A 24,994-nucleotide genomic window follows, 5' to 3' on the forward strand; every position below is an offset into this window, starting at 1 on the left:
TAATATCTTGCTGCCTTTCTTTAGTCGCAATTGCCAATGTTTGTGTACTGAGTCTGTCATTCAAACAGAAAAAGCTTTGCCATTGAAAATGTATCTAGGGTTGTCTGTGTTAGGCATTATCCCCCTCCCCAAAATGAGACATGCCTGTTCTTACTATTTCATGGTTTCATAATCAGATAAAGCCCATTGTGTGTTAGGCTTTAAGTTAAATATGCTAGACTCCAACCCAACAACATAATCCAACCTGTAGAATGCCAAGTATCCTAGGTTTTAAAATATATGCAGGCGGCATGATGATATCACTATAGAAATGGGTATCTAGTTTCAGGCTACAAAGCAAATTGTGAAGCGGAAGAGGAGAAGTGCCAACCTCTGAATAAATGTAAGACAAGCAGCACTTGTATATACAAGTAAGATAAATAGTACCTGGATTAGTGCAGTGCGCCTTGAACAAAGCTGATCTGGTCCCTACTAAAAAATACTGCTGCATTAATCCTTCTGAAATTTGTAAGTGCAAGGGGAAATCATCATCCCCTCTAAAAATCTGTATAAGTGCAACTTGGAAGCCTGTCTAAAATCATGAGGTGAAAGATAATATATTGGGAAACAGCCCTCTCCAGATTACCAACCCATCACACTTTCTACTCCACTCTTCCTTCATAAAGCTCAGGACACCATATGTAGTTCTATCCTCCATTTTAACTGCATCATGGCTGAGCAGGGATTTGAATCTGAGTCTCTGCAGTCATTACTCAACTGCACCCATCAAACTATACTGGGCTCAAGGAAGTTGGAAACTTCTGGATCTAAACACATAAGCTTCCTGCTCACTTGGTCCTGGATTTCAGCATTCTAGAATTGTAGTATCATTTCCCTGTTATACTGGATGAGCAGAAACCTGTTCTTTTAACTCCAAACCTGAGTAATACAGCAAGAGTGTTTTTGGTGGTCATGTTGCTTTTATCATTCTGTCCCGGGCTCAAATACATGTTACATTTTTAATGAGTCAAGTCAGGAATACCTGCAATGGGACAAAAAGTATACCCATAGGACCACATCTGCTCAGAATGCAGGGGGGAGGGGAAGGCTGGAGCTCCGCTTTCCCTGAAGTCACGGTCCCCACGGTGCTTGGGAAAGTCAATCCCACACAGCTACTGTATGATCACGAGGAATGAGAGTTGTGTTAGTGAATGTTTGGCCTCCAGGGTTATAGAGCAGTGAGGTCTATAACCCTGTGGTGTGAAAAAGCATCACAGTGACTGCCCTATCAATTTGTTTCTGAATATTCACTTGCTTCTTTCCCAAAGTATCTCTTCTTAGAGATGCCTGGGAAAATAACAGAAAAATTAACAAAGAATTTTTTTTCCATTTTCCCATCCCCACAGGCATTTTTCTGCAATTTGTCCAATGGAAACATTGGAAGCTTTTGGGAGTACTGAAAAACCCCCTCTGAAATATCTTCTCTTCTAGAATGAATGAAAGACAACAAGGGTATGCTATAGACATATATAATTTTTAAATCCAAGGTGCATTTCTGCACCTAGAAGGATACCTAATCTTCAAGAGGGGATAATGCAAGGTTTTTGTTGCTTCCCTACAGTTGCATACCTACTGTTGTCCTTTTGATTTGACACCTCTCCCTCAAACTACTGTGATACATTTACCCATATAATTTGTTTTTTAAAAGTAGCTTATTACTCTATCTTTCAGGAGAAAGAAAAAAATCAGAAGGAGATAGGGCAGAAACTGCACCAATGCCTCAAAGGAAAACGGAAAGTTTAATTAAGAACATAGGTCTCTTACCAGATAGCAATATTGACGGTATATGTGCTAACATAGGGTTCATCAGCTTATAGTTTCCTCTCAAGCATTGGGTATATTTACAGTTTTGTTTGTAGAAAACTAAGATATTTTATAACTTTTAAATTCCAAAATTATGTCAAATACTGCAATTACTGGTATGTATGTTTAGTGAGGCCGTTTCCGCACGGCCAAAAGCAGCGACGCGATGACGTCGCAAATTGCGACGCATCCCAAAAAAAGCGTTCACACAGACAGGCGGAGCTGCGGGCGTCCGCAGCCCCGCAGAAATGTGACGGTTCGCACGGAAGCGCTGCGGAAGCGGCGTCTCGCGACGTTGCGCCTGCGCACTTGCGAAGCCGGGCAGGCCCGACGCCATTTGTGACGACAGCTCCGTGGCGGCTGTTCGCACGAGTGCGGCGTCGATGCGTCACATGGGGAAAAAGAGTGGTTTTAAGCGTTTTCTGAATACACCGTCTTCGCGCCGGTTTAGCGTTTTCGCGACGGCGCGACTGCGCACCTCCGCCGCTGCGCGTGCGAACGCTCTCGCTCTGACGCTTCTTTTTCCGTTGCGACGACGTCATATTTTGCCCGTGCGGAAACGGCCTGAGTTATATATTTATGCTGTTAAAGCAGTAAAATTAGTTTAGGTTTGATAGAACATAGTATATTTCTGTTTCTCCCAAAATTTCTGGGTTTTTTTCCTGGGGGAAAACATAATTTCTTCCCTGCGCCATCAGAATTTCTGGAAATTTTACATCTCTATCTCTTCCATTCCAGCAGAGTTAGTCTTAGCTTTTCTCCAATGTTTGAAGCAGATGAGAAGAGCCCAGGAGGCATCGCTTTTGAAAACAGGTGCCTCCATTATGGCACAGTGCTTGGTTTGTAACATGCCAATATTTTGTGGTTCATCTTAGCCACACACACCCCCCCCCCCATGTCAGTCATGCTGTGGTTAACTGTGTCCCACAGCAGCCATTTTATGGTGGTGCTCACTACTGGTTCTCAAAATGTTAAAGTGCCCACAAACAAAACACAGTACTTTTTAAATGACACGCAGCTTTAAAAAATTGCTGAAATAAAATGAATACATAAACAAGCATTTCCACCATATAAATTCACATTACTAGCAGCATCAGAATACTTGTGAGGTAGAAATGACCATAAAAAAGCAAATTATCTGTCTAATGCTTTCCACTTTGGGAGCACAATATGAACAATAGTTAATAGGTCTACATCCTTTTAGTCTTCTTACCTAACCTTACCCAATGTGTCTCCCTATTGTAGCTCCAGTTCCGTATGGCTTTTGCATATACAGGTCCCATAATCCCCCATCATAGTGCTTTTGGGTAGCTCCTTCATTACCTTTTCCTGGCAGTAAAACTAATTGGATCCAACAGAATATTTACTTTGCATCAGCATCCCCCTGCTCTTCCTGTGGCACAGTTATTCTTGAGTGAAAGAAATACATGTATCTTGACAGTTTTAATAATATTTTGAATCCAACAGTTCTTGATTTAATGTATAATTGTATGAAGGACAGAACAACCCTGAGGGGAGCAGTCAGAATGTGAAATTTCAGTAATGTCATAGTACTTTATATATATCATGTAGAGTGAACTCTGAAAGAACAAATTGGGAGGGGAAGAAAAAGACACATTAAACATTTAACACTCCTTAGATAACACAACAGTGTGTCACAATGAGTTACAATTACACAGACAATTGTTTAGGATGCTAATGGTTTTTCTAGATTGTAAAAAAATTCTAGTCTGGAAATTATCAGCGACTTGGCTATCCTCATGAAAATTAACACATCTAATCTTTATCCCATCAAATTATTCATCTATATTGGATTGCTTGTCTAATTTCTTGCTATTACAATTTGGAGCTGTCACTAGTTTGCCACTACTGTTTAATGTTCATTGTGGATTGAGCCCTTAAAGTACTGTGGAAATATTAAAATCCAGTCACAACGGCTGTGTTTTCACTCTGATGTATAAGCTTCCTGTATGTATGGAGACACTTCCAAACAGTCAGTCCCTCACATGTCTTATGTGGTGTTAGAGTCTGATGAGAAAAATTGATTTCAAGAAAATTTGAATAATCTTTCTTTGTTCCACTTTTTTAATATACTGTTTCTTTTAACAAAATAACAGTGTCTTAGGTACATTATATACACCACATTCTAGGGCCTGGTACAATTTCTTACTGATAGATAGCTAACAAAAATAAATAACATTTTTGTGACAGGACTTTTTTCACTTTCGTAGCAATCTTGGGCAGACTTTCCACAAGTAGCAATTTTTTTTAACTTATATGTTTCATTTATATTTACAGGGAAGCAGCTTACATCGTTTTCTTCACCTCCATTTTATTTTCACAGTAAACCTGTGAGGTAGGTTAGGCTGAGAGTGTTTGACAGGCTGAACATCACCCAGAAAACTTCCATGGCAGAATGGACATTCAAACATGGTACCCTGATCCTAGTCCAAAGCCTGTTTTAAAAGTAACAGCTTATGCTATTGCTTTGTTAATAAAATTAGGAAGGATTAGACCATCATGGAAATCAACATAACATAATGTATGCAGTGGTGGGATCCAAAAATTTTAATAACAGGTTCCGATGGTGGTGGGATTCAAACAGTGGTGCCGCCGCACACACGCACCTCCAGTCCCTATTGGGCAGGGAGGTTGCTTTAGTAACCCCTTCTCGGCACTCAGAAAAAATTAGTAACCACTTCTAGAGAAGTGGTGAGAACTGGTTGGATCCCACCTTTGAATGTATGTCTTTAATGCTGATAAAGATAGGATTCTAATAAACGTAGTAGTAGGTTTAATGAGTACACATGCAAACCATTCTATTACCTCTATAATTTCAATATAATTTATCATTGTTACTTAAACCTTTTGTTTTGGAATTTTTGGCTTCTGAAATCACAGGCCCTAAAAGCAGAAAATCAGATTTAATAGCAAGTTTCTTCCACAGAACATTGAAAAGGAAATACTGAACAATGGTTGCAATTGCAGTCCTTTTAGCAGTGGAAACAAGATAGCTTCTGTTTTGCCACTGGTGCTCTGACACTCTGTATTTTGTCTCAAACACTCCAAGAACTGAAATTATCAGGTCACTTAAATAGTCTAGATGTTTTAGATAGAGAAATAATCCTATTTTTATTTTATGTTTCACCCTCTTCTTTTTCCATGGGCCTAACACTCTTTTCATTAATTTATTTTTTTTAAAAAAACCACACATTTCATTTCTACCTGGGCATGATTTGTAATGTATAGTTCCAGATGTGAATGTTTTTTGAAAGAGGCTATTTTGTATGCTCTGAGGTTTTCCAGCAGAGAGTTTCTTAAACCTCAGATATGAACAATGAAAAGGAGTAAAAAGCTCAGCACTGGGTGTATGAGATATGTTTTTGACACAATAGGGTCAGAAAAGTTAAAGACACATTGTTTGATGGCAATTTTGGCAGCAATGCTAAAACACAATGTGAGAATGCCAAACCTTATGACATTCAGGAAAATGGGGAAATGTTGCTTTTGCAAAATATGACTTGATGTCAGGTATATGAGTTAGCAGCTTTTACATGATGGATAATGAATCTCAACTTTTACTGAAATCTGAAGAGTTTCCAAGTCCAAATAGCAGCTGTATTTTAAAGTGCAGCATGAGATTTAAAAAAAATATCCCTATTGTTTGACTGTAAAACAAAATGCCGTTCTCTAATGCAGCAGATAACCTTTCTATAATCCCAATAATTCTTTATAATATTTTGCACCAATCTTTTTGTTGAAAAATAAAAACAGTACAACAGTGATGAAGGGATGGGGAACTGTGCCCGAGGCATGAACTACCCACGCACGCCCTCCCTGCCCCAGACACACCTCGAAAAGTCCCTGACATACCTCCGGCCCCCACCTCCCCACATGACTGCAATGGCACAGCCTGGGACAAGCTGCCCCGGATGTCCCCATTGAAGCTATGCGCTTGCAGTACAATGTATTTCTCTGGAATGGTTAGATACAGAGTTCAGAAATCAAAGCTGATCAAAATATAGGGAAGTGTTTGATATGGTCCTGATGGAGGTGTATGCCTATAATGAGGCATGGTCTGGTAGTGGATTTTTCTAGGGGGGGATGTTGGAGCAGTAGCCACATTTGTCTTGGATCCCATCATTCCTATCCTGAATCTATTGTCCGTCAGGTGACCTTGAGTTCTAGTATTTAGCCAGTTCTTCACTGATCAGGTTCTCCAGGAATTCATATTGGTTTTGTGAAAGCAGCCCAAGAGACTTGAACCTGATTCCTCACATGTAAGCTTCCATGGAGGGGGACATTTTCGCAAGGACAGCCACATAACTGGCCCTTGGATTATATCTTAGAGATGGGAAAGTCTCATGCAGAACTCTACCACAGTCCTGCATTCATGTCTGAACAGAAAGCAGAATTAAACCTCTTGTATTTTAGCCAGTTTTCAGTGGATGTTCAGTAGATGTGAAATAATGGTACCTTTAACAACGCATTTTAGTGTTCTTTTAAAAATTATTTAGTACATGCAATGTTAGTGTTTACTTACTGAACAGTGTTTACTTACTAAATAAATAATTGGTATAAAAGACACATATTAAAATATTAATAATTCAGAGCACAGAGATTATTATTTGAGGGTTGTTGTTTGAGCTAATGAACGTTCTGAGATGCAAAAAGTTAATGTATTGACCTGGCATAAATTTGAAAGTGACTAAACACTTCTGAAGGGAAAAAAGAATGCTCTTTTTGTTTCTTCATAATTTTCATGCATGTCACAGCATCATCTTACAAGAGGCATCCCCTGCCAGAGAAATGGGAAGGCCTCTTCTGAGTTGAGACCACCCATGTGTTTTTGCCAAATTAGTTTTTGCAAGAACTATTTAAAATATTAAATTTGACTGGTTAATTAGTATCCCTTTTAAGAATTCAAAGGTTTTTATTCGGTGACTCTAACTGATTTGGTGAAAATAACTAACTTGTTATTTATGCAAGACTTTTCTGAGTGCTTTACAATTTCGTATAGCATATATCCAATCAGCCTTGCCTTCATCTGTGGAAAGACTTCCGCTCTCTTGGGCACTACAGTAAAATTCTAGCTGAGAGAGATTTGTTTACCCATGTCCAGGACCAGTAATATTTCTACAGTTGCTTTTGTGTTTGTAGAAAGATATTTTGCTAAGTTTCCACAAACTCTAACAAATCTTCAGTAGGGGGAGAAAGAGTCTTAGTTCTTGGTGCTGGAGTCAAATAAAGCAAGCACAGTGAGAAATCACAGGCAAGTGCCTGCAGCAGTGGCTGAAAGTAAGTAACCCTCCAGTGAGCAGAAAGAGAAGCAAATGTGAACCAGAGAACAATTTAAGCAAAAGGAATTAGTGTCATTTCTTCCCATGTGGAACAATTGCTTATGTAATACTTCCATCTGGGGGTGGGGTCATCAGCCGTTTGTCCCTGAGCAAGGGTGCCATCTTCTGAGTAGCAGTTCTTATAACAACAGGTGTCATGGGTTTGCCAGTGTTCTGAGAGGGTGCTCTCAAAGGATAAAGCTGTTTGTGAGAGGACTGAAACAACCTGTGATGTCAGTGCCTGAAGAAATAGTTGTTGCATGTAGAACTGGCTCCAGTCACTCTTGTAAAGTTACTTGGCCTGTTCTCCCAGGGGCCCCAAAAGGCCGTGTCAAAATTAAATTACTTCAACCTGAGACACAAAACAGAGACAACAGCAGTCCAGGACTGCTGCACAACTTGTGACCCTTCAGTTGAACACAGCTCACTAGCTATATACTTTGGTCTGTTTTTGTCCCAGGCAAGAAGGAAAAAGACAGCTAATATATCTGGTGGGCCACCATACATGACTGGTGAACATGATAGGCATCCCATCATGTGGCAATAGCCAGGACACACAGTTTTCCAGTGAAGTCCACTATCACAGCCCCGACTTGTGCCCCAAACTATGCATCCTTTCCACCAGGGGAAGGCCATGCAAGTAGTGTGTGTGGTTGGGAACATGAGTGGTGGGAAGACTTGCAAACAAGCGGGCTGGTGGTGAAGGATGGCTGGGTGGGCACATAGGTGTGTAGGCATACGCAAGGGGTGTTTCAGTAGGCAGGCAAGGGAGCCCGAGTAGTCTCCACTGGAATCCCCTCCTCCAAACCTGGCACTAGTTCTGCTGGTGATCACCAAACTTCCTGCTTAATGTGGTATATTAAACCTGCTGAACCTTGACCACAGATTGATTTCAGAGGTGAGATTTCCAGAATGTTATCCAGGACTGGAACTTCCTCCCAAATCAGAAAATGGCTTCTAATCTAGTCAGTTCCACTGGTTCACAGGTGTGAAACTGAGTAGAATAGAAGTTCTAGCTTCTCCTACCAAGCTAAGGTTTGGAGGCATCCCCTCAAACAAATGCCCAGTTGAAATTTCACTAGCCTTCATTTCAGGCACCTTTAAACAGGCTTCCTCTCCAACTGTAGAATGAAGATAATAAAACTAGTCTTTTGAATAATTTTTTTTTTAAAGTTAGCTAGTCATTCAGAGTCATTATGATGTTGCTGAGAAAATGAATCTGGAGAACTCTGGACACTAATCAGCTAAACGAATATGTGGGTTTGGATCCTATGGAAGAGTTCTCTATGTGCAAGGGAGTATTTGTCACAAGGCACACCTCCTACTCTGCCCAAGAAAAAAGTTTTTCAATGCACCCTTGTGCAAACTGAGGTTTTAGTAGAAGAGCACACCGTGTGGAAGAGATCACCTAATGCACATGGAACTCATCCATAGGACCCAAACAATGACATAGCTGTAGAAGATTTTGCACAAAAGTTACTTGTGCCTACCCTACTGACTGTTTAGGAAAGGCACAAGAATCCACACAGTCTCTACGTGACTTGTGGCATGCGTGGAATTAATATACCTGATAATCTGCAACTGACTGCTGTTGGAAATAGAACGTTGAACATGTTTGACCTTGGTCTGATCCAACAAGGCAGTATTATGTGCTTTAATAGCTGATAATTTCCCACCAGTAAGTGCAGTGTTCACAGATTTTCTTTTTACTGCAAAGTGCTGTAGTCATATCATGATGAAGCTTGCCAGTCAATCCAGGGCTCTGGGCGGCCGCGACAACTAAGTAATTCATTAAAATTCCAATAAATAGATTAAAACAGTAAAACAGTTTAAAATAAACTAGCTAGACCACTCAAACTCCAGATGGCGACTCAGTTTTGTATCCCATCCCCACAATGAATGATGTAACTACTGACCTGGCTGGCCAGCAGGGAAAGCCCGGTGGAACAGCTCCATCTTACAGGCCCTGCAGAAACTATTTAGGCCCTGCAGGGCCCTGGTCTCAAATGGGAGCATGTTCCACCAGGTAGGGGTCAGGAAAAAGAAGGCCCTGGCCCATGTCAAGGCCAGCCAGATTACTTTAGGGCCAGGGATTTCCAAGAGGTTCCCCTCCAATGAACGGAAGGACCTGCTGGGGCAGTATGGGGAGAGACAGTCCCTAAGGTATGTGGGCCCAAGACGGCTCACAGCCTTAAAGGTTAGAACCAATACCTTAAAGATAACCAGGTACTTGATAGACAGCCAGCGTAGATGGAACAGGACCGGTGTAATATAGTCCCTACTCGAGGCTCCCGTCAGGAGCCTTGCGGCTGTGTTCTACACAAACTTCAACTTCTGGATTAGGTTCAAGAGCAGGCTGGTGTAGAATGAGTTACAATAGTCCAATCTGGAGGTGACTGTTGCATGGATCACTGTGGCCAGGTCAGAACGGGAGAGGTAAGGGGCCAACTGTTGTGCCTGGCGCAGATGGTAAAATGCAGTCTGGGCCATTTTGGTGACCTGGACCTCCAGAGTCCAGGATCACCCCCAGGCTTGTAACCAACAAGGTCAAAGCCTGTGCCTGCGCCATCCAACCACAGACAGCAGACCTAGAGTTAGTAGCATCTTTCCATGAGCTACCTGGAGGCCACTCCATCATGGATTCAGTTTCAACCTGCTAGTTCTCAACCATCCAGCCACAGCCTCCAAATACCACTGGAGAACTCGAGATGCCAAGTACGGCCATTGTACCATTGTGGGACAGAAAGCGGGTGTCATCTGCATATTGATAACACCACAGCCCAAAGTTCTGGACCAGCTTGGCCAGGGGGTGCATGTAGGTATAAAAAGCACATTCAATGGGATACTGCCTGGAACTCTCCTCCCTCGACGTCACCCACTATCATCCAGCATAAGGCTGTCCCCCATGCCCCGATGTCGGCGAGGCGGTGGACCAGAAGGTCATGCTCTACCATGTCAAATGCTGCAGTGAGATCTAATAACACCAGCAGCACTGAACTGCCTCTGTCTAACTAGCACTGGAGCTTGTCCGCAACAGCAACCAGAACTGTCTCGATCCCATGACCAGGGCGGAAACCAGACTGGAAGGAATCCAACACTTTAGCTTAATCCAGAAACTTTTGGACCTGATCCGTTCTCTGCTCTCTTAATTACTTTACCCAAGAATGGAAGGTTCAACACTGGGTGGTAATTGACCAAATCTTGAGGATCTAAGGTTGGTCTTTTCAGAAGAGGGCGAATCACTGCCTCTTTTAGCCAACCAGGGAAGGCTCCTTGCTCAAGAGAGTCATTGATAATATCCAACAGGTGGCTGCGTAGCTCCTCCCTACAAGCTTTCACAAGCCAGGAGGGACAAGGGTCAAAAGAACATGTGGTAGATCTCAAAGCTGACAGAAGTCTGTCTACCATAGAGGGATCAAGCAGGTTGAAATGTTCAAAACTAGCGCCAAAAGACAGACAAGGAGCCTCCAGTGGGTGGAAAATAGGGCTCAATAACATTTTAGAAGCTAAAACTACCAGATCACCATGACATAGCCCAGCATAGCCAGTTGATTCTGGATGTGAAAGTCTTTGACAATACAACTTTTTACACCTCTTGGAACAAGGTTGCAAAACTGTATGTAAGGCCGTTTCTGCACGGCCAGGAGGCGCCCCGACGCCGGCAGGAGTTCTGCCGGCGTGGGGGCGGGAGCCTGCGAAGGGGAGGCCGGCAGACGGTAGGCGGCTCCGCACGGAGCCGCCTCTGCGCCCTCCCCCACCCCACTCACGGTGTCCTCCTCATTAAGCCTACCCAGGCGTCGCAGCCCCGCCTACGCTGCTTCCCTCCGACCCCCCCTGGAGGTGGGGAGGGACAGTGTGGCCCGAGAACTGAGATACCGCAGGCGTGAGAAGGACTTCGTGAGTGGGGCGAAGCCGGAAGACAGCGTCTTCACCGGCCGACACTGGGTTCGCTTACCGCGCAGCAGGGAAGGCAGCTCCCTCCCCAACAACAACGCTTTAAAGGAGTTGTTGTTTAGGGCAGCAACGCCGCCCTAGAGAGGAAAAAAACAGAGTTCAGGTCGCCGCTGCTGCGTTGCAGCAGCGGCGCCTGTGCGAACGGCGGCCTGGGGGCGCCTTTTTTGGCGCCCCCAGGCCGTCATAAATGGGCCGTGCAGAAACGGCCTAAGGGAATAGCTGTCAGGTGGGGGCAAATGGTAAATGATTCATCCTTATTGCCAAGCAACAGGCTGATATTCCTTTGATATTCCTCACCAAAATAATGCAATTTCTATGCAACTTATCCCTGAAATCAGGTTCCATCCCAGAAGATTGGAAGGTGGCCAATGTCACACCAATCTTTAAGAAAGGGTCTAGGGGGGACCCAGGAAATTACAGGCCAGTCAGTTTGACATCTGTTCCTGGTAAATTAGTAGAATCTATCATTAAAGATAAAATTATTAAACATGTAAAAAAGCAAGACCTGCTGAGGAAGAGTCAGCATGGCTTTTGCAGAGGCAAGTCCTGTCTTACAAACTTACTAGAGTTCTTTGAGGATGTAAACAGGCATGTGGATAAGGGGGAACCAGTGGACATTGTCTACTTGGATTTCCAAAAGGCTTTTGACAAAGTTCCTCACCAGAGACTGTTGAGAAAACTCAGCAATGTAGGAATGAGAGGGGAAGTCCTCCTATGGATTAAAAACTGGTTGAGGAACAGGAAACAAAGGGTGGGTATAAATGGGAAGTTCTCACAATGGAGAGATGTAGGGAGTGGTGTCCCCCAAGGATCCGTTTTGGGACCAGTGCTCTTTAACTTATTCATAAATGACCTGGAAGTAGGGGTGGGTAGTGTGGTGGCCAAGTTTGCAGATGATACCAAATTATGTAGGGTGGTGAAAACCACAAAGGATTAGAAAGAGCTCCAAGCGGGACAACCAATGATAAATCTAATTTGAGTGGGAAAACCAGAAATGGCAGATACAGTTCAATGTAGCAAAATGCAAAATTAATTACTTTTATAGGGGGCAAAAAATCCAGAAACTTCACATGCACGCTTCTGGTCCATTGCTATCAGTCACAGACCAGGAAAGGGACTGGGTGTCTTAGTTGATAGTTCCATGGGAATGTCAACTCAATGCATAACAGCTGTGAAAAAGGCAAACTCTATGCCAAGGATCATTAGGAAAGGAATTGAGAATAAAACTGCAAGGATTGTCGCTACCCATATATAAAACCCGTAGTGTGACCGCACTTAGGAGTGCTGTGTTCAGGTTCTACCGAATTAGCCACATCTCAAAAAGGATATAGAAGAGATAGAAAAAAAAGGGGCAGAGAGAGAAGGGCAATGAGGATGATTGAAGGATTAGAGCACCTTCCTTATGAGGAGAGGCTGCAGCGTTTGGGAATCTTTAGTTTGGAGAGGAGACGTCTGAGGGGGGATATGATTGAAGTCTATAAAATTATGCATGGGGTAGAAAATGTTGACAGAGAGAAATTTTTCTCTCTTTCTCACAATACTAGAACCAGGGGGCATACATTGAAAACGCTGGGGGAAAGAATTAGGACTAATAAAAGGAAACACTTCTTCACACAACGTATGATTGGTGTTTGGAATATGCTGCCACAGAAGGTGGTGATGGCCACTAACCTGGATAGCTTTAAAAAGGGCTTGGACAGATTTATGAAGGAGAAGTCGATCTATGAATACCAATCTTGATCCTCTTTGATCTGAGATTGCAAATGCCTTAGCAGACCAAGTGCTCAGGAGCAGCAGCAGCAGAAGGCCATTGCTTTCACCTCCTGCATGTGAGCTCCCAAAGGCACCTGGTGGGCCACTGCGAATAGCAGAGTGCTGGACTAGATGGACTCTGGTCTGATCCAGCAGACTAGTTCTTATGTTCTTATGTTCAGTGGGGTATGCACCTGGATTTGGTAGTTATTCCTATTGAAAGAAGCTCTGGGATGCTGCCTTGGTAACAAGAATGAGTTTTCTTTCCCCGTTTGTACTACTTTACCACAGCAGATTGGGGAAAGCAATGGAGATGTTCTGCACAAATCTTTTAAAATGTTTTCAGGCAGAAAATAAAATATTTTCTCAGTGGAGTTCCACATAGTTTTTACCCCCATTTTATTTCTAGCCTCAAAATGTTTTAAATAAATCCCCTTTTAAAATGATTCTCTGACTGAAATATTTTCAAAGCATTTTAACTATGTTAAAAAAAGAATGGATTGTACATGGATTTCCACTTAGGAGCCCACAGATGGTCACAAAAAGTGACATCACTGTGGAAGAAGTAGTCATGTAAATCCACGCTGTATCTACCTAGCTGTATCTACCTAGCCATCAGCACTCTCGGGGGCAACTGTCTGTACATGTACAGTTTGTTTTTCTTTGTATTAATTTGTTTAATGTCTTTTCTGCTCTGGTGATTCCTTTTGCCCTGTAGTCACTTTGCCTCTTACCTAGCTCTTTATTTATTTTTATTTTATTTTGTAGATGGCTTGCATTGTCTCTTCTAATCTAGATCATATTGTTCCTTGTTTCAAGTCTTCAAAATACTTCCTAGTATGATTTTTTTTCTTCAAAGTTTTCCTTATATATGGATCTATTTTGCTAGTATTTTTTATTTAATATTATCATCAAGGCAGGTGTTGTTGTAGGTAAGAAGAAACAGTGTAATTTTAAAACGATGGGGTTCCCATCAATTAAAAAAACTTGTGCTTTCTTGTTTTTCCCTTACTCTTTTACCCTCTGAAAAGCTGCTGCTGATGGCTGAAGATCCTCCAAGAAGCATGAAGTTCTTCCAACTGCAGAAATGTGAAATTACAACAGTACCTCTGTAAAAGAAGAAGAAGAGTTGGATTTATATCCCCCATTCTCTCCTGTAAAGAAGAAGAAGAAGAGTTTGGATTTATATCCCCCCTTTCTCTCCTGTAGGAGACTCAAAGGGGCTTACAATCTCCTTGCCCTTCCCCCCTCACAACAAACACCTTGTGAAGTAGGTGGGGCTGAGAGAGCTCGGAGAAGCTGTGACTAGCCCAAGGTCACCCAGCTGGAGAGTACTGACGTACTCAGATAAACCTCCACAGCTCAAGCAGCAGAGCAGGGAATCAAACCCGGTTCCTCCAGATTAGAGTACATTTGCTCTTAACCACTATGCCACTTCTGCTCCCTGTACATGCCTTTAGAATTCGGAGGCATTTCAAATGTGGCCCATCCTAGCATCTGCATGTTTTAGTACTGTGTTCTGCAAGACCTGCATGGTTTGAGACGGGAGCTCACAGACTGTAGCCACAGCTAGGAACTTTCCAGAGTGTTGTTCAATCACATTAATTCTACAAAATGGAGGAGGGGGACAATGTTTTAAGCCACTTTGGGTCCCCGTTAGGCAGAAAAGTGAAGTATAAAGGAAATAATTAAATAAATATACATCTGAGAGCATGGCCCTACCACAATAAAACCTCCAGACCACCATAACTTCATACACACCTGTGTTAGATTTCCTTCTCAACCTTATCTTGCTCTCTAAAACTACAGTCAGCATGACCACAGGGTTCCAGAAATAGAGAGAGAGAAGCATCTATGATTTAGTAGATGTAGTAGATTTAGGAGCAGCAGTGGCGTAGTGATTAAGAGCAGGTGTATTCTAATCTGGAGGAACTGGGTTTGATTCCCTGCTCTGCCACTTGAAGCTTGGGAGACTTCCTCAGAGGAATTCAGGTGTAGCCTGTGCACTCCCACCTACGCTCCAGCTGGGTGACCATAGGCTGGTCTGGTTCTTCACAGGCTCTCTCAGCCCCACCTATCTCACAGGGTGTTTGTTGTGAGGGGGGAAGGGAAAGGAGTTTGTAAGCTCCTTTGAGTCTCCTACAGGAGAGAAAAGGGGGATATAAATCTAAACTCTTCTTTTCTTCTTCTAGTAGGCCTGCAACCTGAACAAATGTTTCCAAAAAGTCAAGAGATTGATAGGCAAGCTGGTCTCTTGATACTGTTCTCTAAGGATTGGTGAGGTGATCTCTCCCCTTCTGGTTTGCCTTGCTGACAGTGATCAATGAAGGAGAAATCAACTCCATCTGTCAGTAGGATTTAGTTCATCCTTTTAAATCTCTTCCTTTACTTTTCTCATTTTGAATTTTTTAATGTTTTTTTTTAAAACATAGGCGGGAGTGAACTTTGTCCAGAGGCATAAGATGGCTTTCAGTATCCTCAGCTGTGAGGAGTCCTGCAAAGCTGTCACTATCACCATTGGTTCATCTAGCTCACAATTGTTCTTCCTAAATGGTATAACTAACCAAGGGCTCAGTCAGAGAAAGATATTTCCCAACATCTGCTACCTGAGGCCCTGAAGATACCTAGAATGAAACCTGAAACTTCTTTATGTCAAGCTTGCATTCTACCATTGACCGCCTCCCAACTGTGGCTGACCTAACCCTCAGGGCTGTTGCATGAACCACAAATTCCAAAGTCATCTGCCAGTTATATAAATATCCCAAAGAGAGATCCAGGACCTGCATTTTTGAAGGAAACATTTTAGCAACTCAGTCATATCTCTTGCGTTCTGGTAAATGCAAGCAAATACCAACCCTACTTCATTGGCTGGACATTAATGCCATTGTAAAAGGGAAAAAAGTATAGATGACAAACATATGTAGATTATTTGTTTCTGATTCTAATCCATTTTAGTGATGGTTCTAGACAATCTGTTGGTAGCATTTGGTGCAGATTAACAAATGTGGGTTGCAGTGGTTTCATAGTTAAAAAATAACAATAAAAATAATTTACTATAGCTGTTTCACCCATTCGGTAATATAGTAAACTAGCAGGGCACCCATGCAGAGGAGAACCTAGCCAAACTGGATCCCTGGGCAAAACCTGAGTTTGATGCCCCCCCCATGGGCGACCACCCTCCCCCACCGTGACCACCGCTTCCTAGCAGTGGGAAGGTTTTTTGGCATCTACAGCCTCCCCATGCTGCTAGGAAGCCTTTCTGGCAGTGGCATAACTAGGCAAACTGGAGCCCTGGGCAAAACCTGAGTTTGATGCCTCCCCAGGCACATTCCTGGTGCAACGTGCACCCCTTTGGCCCCCTTGTAGCTATGCCCAATGGCGTATCTAGGCAAACTGGAGTTTGGTGCCCCCCCATGGGCAGCTGCCCTCCCCCACTGTGACCAAGCAATGATTTTTTCCACCAGGTAGTTTCAAAGTCACCATCACATTATAGAACATTCCCCAACTCACAAATCTGAACACAGCAATGGGCCATGCCACACAGCAGAAATAATTTTTGGAAAACATTTTCAAAATGCTTTCAAAATGTTTTATTACTGCTATGAAAACATTTTATGGTGTTGCATCCAGTCCCCCCAATTGGGGGAAACAGCATCACTTTCAATGTTATTTAAACTGGGGACCTCAGATTCTCCCTTTAAGGTGGATTTAAAAGGAGAATCTGTGCTCCCTAGTTTAATCAAGTGATGCTGGAATCCATCCCCAAACAGCATAATTTTCAATGGTGTTTCAACTAGGGAGCCCAGATTCTCCTTTTAAATCAACCTTAAAGGGAGAATCTGGGGTCCCCAGTTTAAACAACATTGAAAGTGATGATATTTTGGGGTGGATTCTCCCCCACCCTGAGACAGCATCCCTTTCAGTGTTAAAACTGCGGACCTCAGATTCTCCCTTTAAATCCATGCCAAATGGGGTGGATTTAATAATAATAATAATAATAATAACAACCTCCACCACCACCACCACCACCACCACCACCACCACCACTACCACCACCACCACCACCTTTATTAGGCATTGAGAGAATAAAAGAAAGAAAACAAACATTGGCAGGAAGGGAGTGGATTTAAAAAGAGAATCTGGGGAAATTTAGGGGGTGCCTGTTGTCAGGGGTGCAATTATTAAAATACCAGCACCAAAATTTCAGAATATCTTCGTGAGACCCTACTGATGATACCACCCAGGTTTGGTGACATTTGGTTCAGGGGGTCCAAAGTTTTGGACCCTCAAAGGTGTAGCCCCCATCTCCTATTAACTCTCATTGGAAACAATGGAGGATGGGGCACTCCCTTTGGGAGTCACTCCCTTTGGGTCATATCATCAGGAGAGTCTCCCACAAAATCCCTGAAAGTTTGGTGTTTCTAGCCTAAAATCTGCGCCCCCTGCAGGCCAAAAACAGAAAAAACACTGAAAATACAAAATCCCCCGACAAACGAACCTGCAATTTTGTTGCACACCACAAGGTGGCGCCCTGGGCAGCTGCCCACTTTGCCCAATGGGAGGAACGCCTCTGCACCCATGCTTCGCTATGCATACTTCATCACAGGCTCTCTATGAATTTTGGAGTGACATTCAACATTCAACATACTTCTTTACAGCCTGTTTGTGAACTTTGGGGCGACATGCAGCATATTTTCTCACAGCCTGTCTGTGGACTGATGGGTTTCGCATATTTTGCAGCAGCTTCCTGTAGTAGTCTTTTTATAATGCAATGTGTTATTGCTCTCTTTCACCTCTCGGGCTCCAAAAGACATCATTTGGAAGCATCCATTGTATTTCCGGGAAGCAGAAAGAAAGTGTTCTGCCATTGGATGCTGATGAGTGAGAAGGCTGTGAAGAGGTTTAGGGTAGGGTTGAATGGCAGGGAGCTGAACTTTAACGCCACTGCAGCACATTCCTAGGGGCTCATCCCAGTGAGTAAAACTGAATATTTAGGAAAATCCTTTCTTAATGAGCACCTAAACCACATAATGAACCAGTGTGCCAAATTTCAACATTGTAGGTTCGGTGGTTTTTCAGTTCTTTTGATGATCCAGTTAGTTGATCCAGTCAGTCAGTCAAGGTCCAGGTCCAGATTGGATCCATGGTCAGTCAGTGCAGATCCGTCAAGATTCCGTTCAGTCCGTCAGTCCGTCAGTCCGTCAGTCCGTCAGTCCGTCAGTCCGTCAGTCCGTCAGTCCGTCAGTCCGTCAGTCCGTCAGTCCGTCCGTCCGTCCGTCCGTCCGTCCGTCCGTCCGTCCGTCCGTCCGTCCGTCCGTCCGTCCGTCAGTGGTATTTGGTGTTTATAGATATAGATTCTTAGCTCACCTGGAGCAGCAAAACTCCTGGTCCAGAGTTGCATAAAGGCTCTTGGGAGACTTGTCGCCAACCACACTGCAACTGGAAGGATTGAGAGCTGGGCAAAGCCTTAGAAGGCACCTGGCCTGCCCCTCCTGATGACATCATGATGCTACACGGCTACATGGCCGGCAATGGTGGCCGCATTAAATCGCTGCTGCTCTTTTCCTCCAAGGACACATTTAGATATAATTTATGCATTTCCATACATGGAAGCTCCATGAAATAAATAAATCCTTTTGTTGTTCCCTTTAAGCAGATGGAACATTTGTCACAGAGTTTTCATTTTCAGCAGCAACTCTGTGTTTTTTGCATCATTCATTTTACAGGACCCATGAAAAAGTACAATTGGGCTCTGTTTGTGAAGCATCATGGCAGAGACCTGCTATAATGTTGGGTTTGGGTTTGCACACCAGACACTCTTGTCCCTCTTTTTAGCCTTGACACTCAGAAGAATGACCTTGGGCAAAATATCGCTCAGTCCCATACAACTCACTGGCTCAATCTTACTATATAATTGAGCAGTGTGGTGCTGATATCAAACCAGAAAAGTGAGGATTGCTGGGAAGTGTAGTCCTTGCCCCTCTGGGAACAGCTAGAATCTGGACCCTCCTGGATGTAGGAAACCATATTCCTCTCCTTCCTCCAAGGTGTGCTTCTCCCCAGCAGTGGGAAACCTTAAAAGGGAGGGGGGGGGTGCAGGAGGAAGTCATCCTTCCCTCCTCTCCCCACGGTGTGCTTCTCCCTACCAGGACTACATCCCTGTGGTGAACTCTGAAGAATGTCCTGCAATATGGGTCAAATTCCATCAGGCTGTAGTTGATCCAGAACAGCCCATTACAAAGTTAGAGGAGCCTGTCTTTGTGTGCGTGTGTGGGGTGGAGGGTGGGGGAGAAATCAGTAATTGAGCTTTTTTCATTGAATGGCAAATTGTTGTGGCAAGGAGGAAAGGCAGGAGGGGTTGGACCCCTTGGTGGGCGCTGTTAACCCACCAACGGTTTTCTAGAACCCATTGTATTTGTTAGTACAATGGGCTTTACTGCCTGTGTGAAGATAAAAGAAGCACCCACATCTGCACCAGATGAAATTCAATGAAACTTGGCATCCTGACAGAGATGCAAAAATAATTGACCAAAATAACCCACAGGTTTTAGAAGGAGGTTGCACAGAAAATGCCCATGATTTGGGAAAGTTTGTTCACATGCCAATATTTGTTTTTCTTTCTGTCTATGTGTTAGCCTTAAGCCTACATGGATCTTTGTAATGAGTAGTGACAAGCTCTGCTTTTATTTTCAGTGGTCCTTTAAATGTTTCTGGAACACTTTCTACATCAGAAAAATGCAGTCAGAATTTCTGCTTGGGTTCTCATAATTTACTAGGATAAACAAACTATCTATAACCACAAAAAACCTACTCCTCAGACAGTAATTTTGGAACAAGAGAGATGCCACAGCATTCCTGAGCCATACTGGTAGTTAATGATTCAGTGTTCAGGGATCCCTCAGCAACATGTTGAACAGCAATCTTAAATAACTGTAATGAACAGAGTGTGCTGCTGGCTACACTGTCATTGTGTCATTAATAGGTCATGCCATTGCTATACACAACCTCTGAGTCTGAGGAAGTGCCTGCTGTTGGGCATCCAGAGGCTGGTTTTGGACTCTCATTGTTATCAAGATTTCCTAAAGATTTAGCAGTTGACAGCAAGTACCATAAAATGGTCCCTAACAGTGCAATAGGAAGTAACTACAGGGTTAACTCTGCACAGGACTGCAGAGTTTCTCCATTCTAGCTCACTGAAATCAAGGGGTTACACCAATTATTACCAATTAAATAACCTTTTTCTTAACAATATCAAGAAAGGTTTGCCTATAATCATACATTCAAACAGATGGACAGTAGAATTTATTTATTTTATTTATTTTATTTATTATAGTACTTTTATACCACCCTTCCCCAAGGGGCTCTGGGCAGTGTACAACAGAGTTAAAACAACAGAATGCATTGTTACAGCCATCCATTAAACATATATTGATGGCAGAACAATAGGCAGTTGACTGACATACAGTGAGCCCTTTGGGGATAGGGCGGTATATTCACTAATGATGATGATGATGATGATGATGATGATGATGATGATGATGATGATGATGATGATGATGATGATGATGATGATGATGATGATGATGATGATGATGCATTTCATAATTTATTTCCAGTGTAGTCCTTATTACTGAACAAATCATTTTCCCCAAAACACCAATATGATCATCTGCACAAGTTATGACTCACCAGAATATATGGTACCTGCCAATCTTAAATTGTAGTCTGCTGTGTGTGTGAGAATTCCTTACTTCTCTATTTTGCAGTCTTAAGAAGGCAATAGCAGCAACAGAAAGTTTATCAAACCTTTATAGCAGAGCCATTGAAGTCTGCTAATTAACCTTGGCCCAGTTACTCTGTCTCAGCTTAACCAACCTCACAGGATTTTTATTATAAAGATAAAATGGGAAGGAATTCTGCACAGCTTTTTCCTCAAGATATCCTCAAGATGCCTTATTGCAGTTCAAGGTGTCCTTTTTGAAAATACTTTGAAGTAGGGCCGGAGCGAGGGGGAACTGCGCTTGGGGCATGCGTGCATCCTGCGCCCCTGCCTGCCCCTGCCCCAGAACGCACCTTTTTTCTTTATGACGCCTACAAGACATCCTCTGACTGGCTGTGTGGAATGAAGAGCTCGGGAGGAACAGCAGTGGCGTAGGAGGTTAAGAGCTCATGTATCTAATCTGGAGGAACCGGGTTTGATTCCCAGCTCTGCCGCCTGAGCTGTGGAGGCTTATCTGGGGAATTCAGATTAGCCTGTGCACTCCCACACACGCCAGCTGGGTGACCTTGGGCTAGTCACAGCTTCTCTGAGCTCTCTCAGCCTCACCCACCTCACAGGGTGTTTGTTGTGAGGGGGGAAGGGCAGGATGTAAGCCCCTTTGAGTCTCCTGCAGGAGAGAAAGTGGGAATATAAATCTAAACTCTTCTTCTTCTTCTTCTTCTTCTTCTTCTTCTTCTTCTTCTTCTTCTTCTTCTTCTTCTTCTTCTTCTTCTTCTTCTTCTTCTTCTTCTTCTTCTTCTTCTTCTTCTTCTTCTTTTTCCTGCCAGATGGGAAAAAAGTTTTTTAAAAGGACATGTACAAGAAATGGGAAAGGGGGGAAATCACCAAAGAGGGATTCAAACAAATAACCAGGATGTGTAGGGAGAAAGTGAGAAACACTCAATCTCACAATGTGCTGAGGCTTGCCAGAGTGGTTAAAACAACCAAAAAGGCTTTTTTTGGTTATGTCCATAGCAAAAAGGAGAAAAGTAATAGGAGTCACTGGATGGAGCAAAGGCAGAACTACTTAACACCTTCTTTGCCACAGTCTTTTCCCAAAAAGGAAACGGTGCTCATCCAGGAGAAAATAAAGCAGAAGATACAGTGGGAGCAATTCAGCACATAATAAAGAGGTAGTGCAGTGACACCTGGTTACTTTAAATGAATTCAAATCTCCAGGGCCTGATGAACTACATCCCAGGGTATTAAAAGAACTGGCAGAAGTAATCTCAGAACCACTTGCTATAATCTTTGAAAACCTCTGGAGAACAGAAGTCCTAGTGGTCTGGAGGAGGGCTAATGTTATCCACATCTTCAAAAAGGGGAAAAAGAAGGACCCTAATAATTACTGTCCAGTCAACCTGACATCAATACCTGGGAAGATTCTGGAGCAGATCATTAAACATGGGCCATTTCCACATGGCCATGCTGTGGAGGTGTGGCGTCATAAACCACGCCGATGCACCCCCCGGGACAGTTCGCACGGACAGTCCCGGTAGGGGTGGGGAAGACGGCGCAGCCTGCGCAGAGGCTGTGCCGTCCCCCGAATGCCATACCGTCCCTCCGGCCTTCTGGCGCATCGCACAGGCCAGGGGACACGCCCCCCTGCCCTGCGCGAAAGCTCTGCGTGACAGCTTCGCGCCTCTCGGGAGTTGCGATGCAGCAGCGCTGGCCATGCAAACGGTCTCCCATGGATGCTGTTTTTAGTGTCCCTGGGATGCTGTATTTAGCCCGTGTGGAAAGGGCCAGACTGTCTGGCAGCACTTAGAAGGGAATAGTGTGATCACAAAAAGTCAGCATGGGTTTCTGAAAAATAAGTCATGCCAGACTAATCTTATTGCTTTTTAGATGAAGGGAATGCTGTGGATGCAGCATACCTTGATTTTACTATAGCTTTTGACAAGGTGCCCCATAATATTCTCACAAGTAAGCTGGTGAAATGTGGACTAGACAATGCTACTATTAGATGGATTTGTAATTGGTTGACTGACCAAACTCAAAGGGTGCTCACCAATGACACATCTTCATCCTGGAGAGAAGTGATTAGTGGGGTGCCACATGGTTCTGTCCTGGGCCCAGTGCTATTCAATATTTTTATCAATGACTTGGATGATGGAATAGAGGGCATGCTAATCAAATTTGCAGATGAAACCAAATTAGGAGGGGTAGTTCACACCCCAGAGGACAGAGTCAGAATTCAAAATGACCTGGACAGTTTAGAGAGCTAGGCCAAAACAAACAAAATGAATTTTAACAGAGATAAATGTAAGATACTATACTTAGGCAGAAAAAATGAAATGCACAGATATAGGATGGGTGACACCTGGCTTGACAACAGTACATATGAACAGGATCTGGGAGTCTAAGTAGACCACAAGCTGTACATGAGTCAGCAGTGTGATATGGTGGCCAAGAAAGCCAATGCAATTCTGAGCTGTATCAATAGGAGTATAGTGTCAAGATTGAGGGATGTAATTGTACCTATCTGTTCTGCATTGGTTAGACCTCACCTGGAATATTGTGTACAGTTCTGGGCATCACAATTCAAAAAGAATATTGACAAGCTAGAATGGGTCCAGAGGAGGGCAACAAAAATGGTAAAAGGTCTACAAGGAGAGACTTAGGGAGCTGGGTATATTTAGTTTGGTGAAGAGAAGGTTAAGAGGTGACATGATAGCCATGTTTAGATATTTGAAGGGATGTCATGTTGGTGAGGGAGCAAGCCTGTTTTTGCTGCTCCAGAGACTAGGGCCAGGAGTAATGGGTTCAAGGTGAAGGGAAAGAGATTCCATCGAAACGTCAGGAAAAACTTCCTGACAGTAAGGACTGTTCAACAGTGGAACGCACCACCTCAGTGTGGTGGGGTCTCCTTCTTTGGAGATTTTTAAAGAGCGTTTCGATGGCCATCTTTCAGGAGTGCTTTGATTGTGTGTTCCTACATTGCAGGGGGTTGCATTTGATGACCCTTGGGGTCTCTTCCAACTCCATGATTCATTTATGACTGGTCACTTTCACCATCTGCTTGTGTCCTATGTTTTGTATGCTGGTGAAGGGATTCTCCCTGCCTCCATTGGCTGAAAGTAGCTCCAGGATGTTTGCTTTGCAGGGTATGATTCTGGGTGCCTTGTCAGCCTGAAAAGTATATAGTTGTACTCAGCTCTTCCTAAAGATTCTGGCAACATATACTTTTCCTATTTTTTTAAAAATTGGAGAAGTGATCTTCAAAGATAGGCATAACAGAATCTTAGGCACATGGAGAATTCCCATTGAAAAACATTGGGGCCGTGGAGGGCAGGTCTACCACCCATTGAGAAGTATTGCCCAATGAGCCGCCTTGTCCTAAAGCTGAATGCCAGCATGGCTAGGGTCACTGGCTAAGCAGTCCTGTGGAAATAGAAAGCGCAGGAATTAAAGTGAAACATTTCCAATGTCTTCTGGAGGATCATGTTCCTGAAGAATATGAAACACAGAGTTTTGTTTAAGGCTTTTCCAGGAGGGTTCCTATATGGTATTGCCTTGTCTATACTGTTGAAGATACTACTTAACCCTGCTTTTATAATTATATACTACTGGCCCAAAATATTTTTGGGAGACTTAATAAAGAGTGCCTTAATGATAGTATTCTTCCCCAAAATGCTCTTATCTTGGCGTTCTTATTTGCTTTTCTTTTACCTTACTGACATAATAAAGAAAAACATCCAAGTCTGACTATGTTATCAATGTCATTTATGCACATTCTGAGGTGAAACTTGTTGATATTCAGAGAATCCAAAGCATGTAGTAGCAATGATGAACAATTTCTTAAAAGCAAGCACTGTTAAGCCCTCAATAACATAAACTAAATACTACTTAAAACATCCTATTATCTAAAAAACAGGCTATATTTTCCCTTTTCATCTGTTCCTTTTCAGTGCCTAACAATCTGATCACAAATACACATCAGGGAAAAAAGGAGCCTGATATACTTTCCCACTTCATCAAATACTTTGAACTGATGTCCCTGGCATTGTTCAATGTTGATTGTTTCCAGATCATCAGTAGTTACTTCCACATCCCTTTCTTAACTTTAAAAAGTTTTACAATTTACCCAAGAAACCCACCTCTGTTCTTTGCCCAAAACTTTAGATTTTGCAAACATCCATGTAATGCAGACTGGGAAAGTACACAAAACTGTGAAAACCGTTAAATAACTTTGTGAAATGGAATACAAAGAGCCATGGAGGGCATGTTCAAGGAACACAGCACATTAGAAACTAGCCTGTGTGTGGACTTGTAGTAAAGTGGCCCTAAGTAAACCTTGGGAACATCAGGGGTTTCCTCTGAGGAGTGCAAAGAGCTTGACTGGGGG

The sequence above is a fragment of the Sphaerodactylus townsendi genome, linkage group LG01 (assembly GCF_021028975.2).
Source record: "Sphaerodactylus townsendi isolate TG3544 linkage group LG01, MPM_Stown_v2.3, whole genome shotgun sequence".
Lineage (NCBI taxonomy): Eukaryota > Metazoa > Chordata > Lepidosauria > Squamata > Sphaerodactylidae > Sphaerodactylus > Sphaerodactylus townsendi.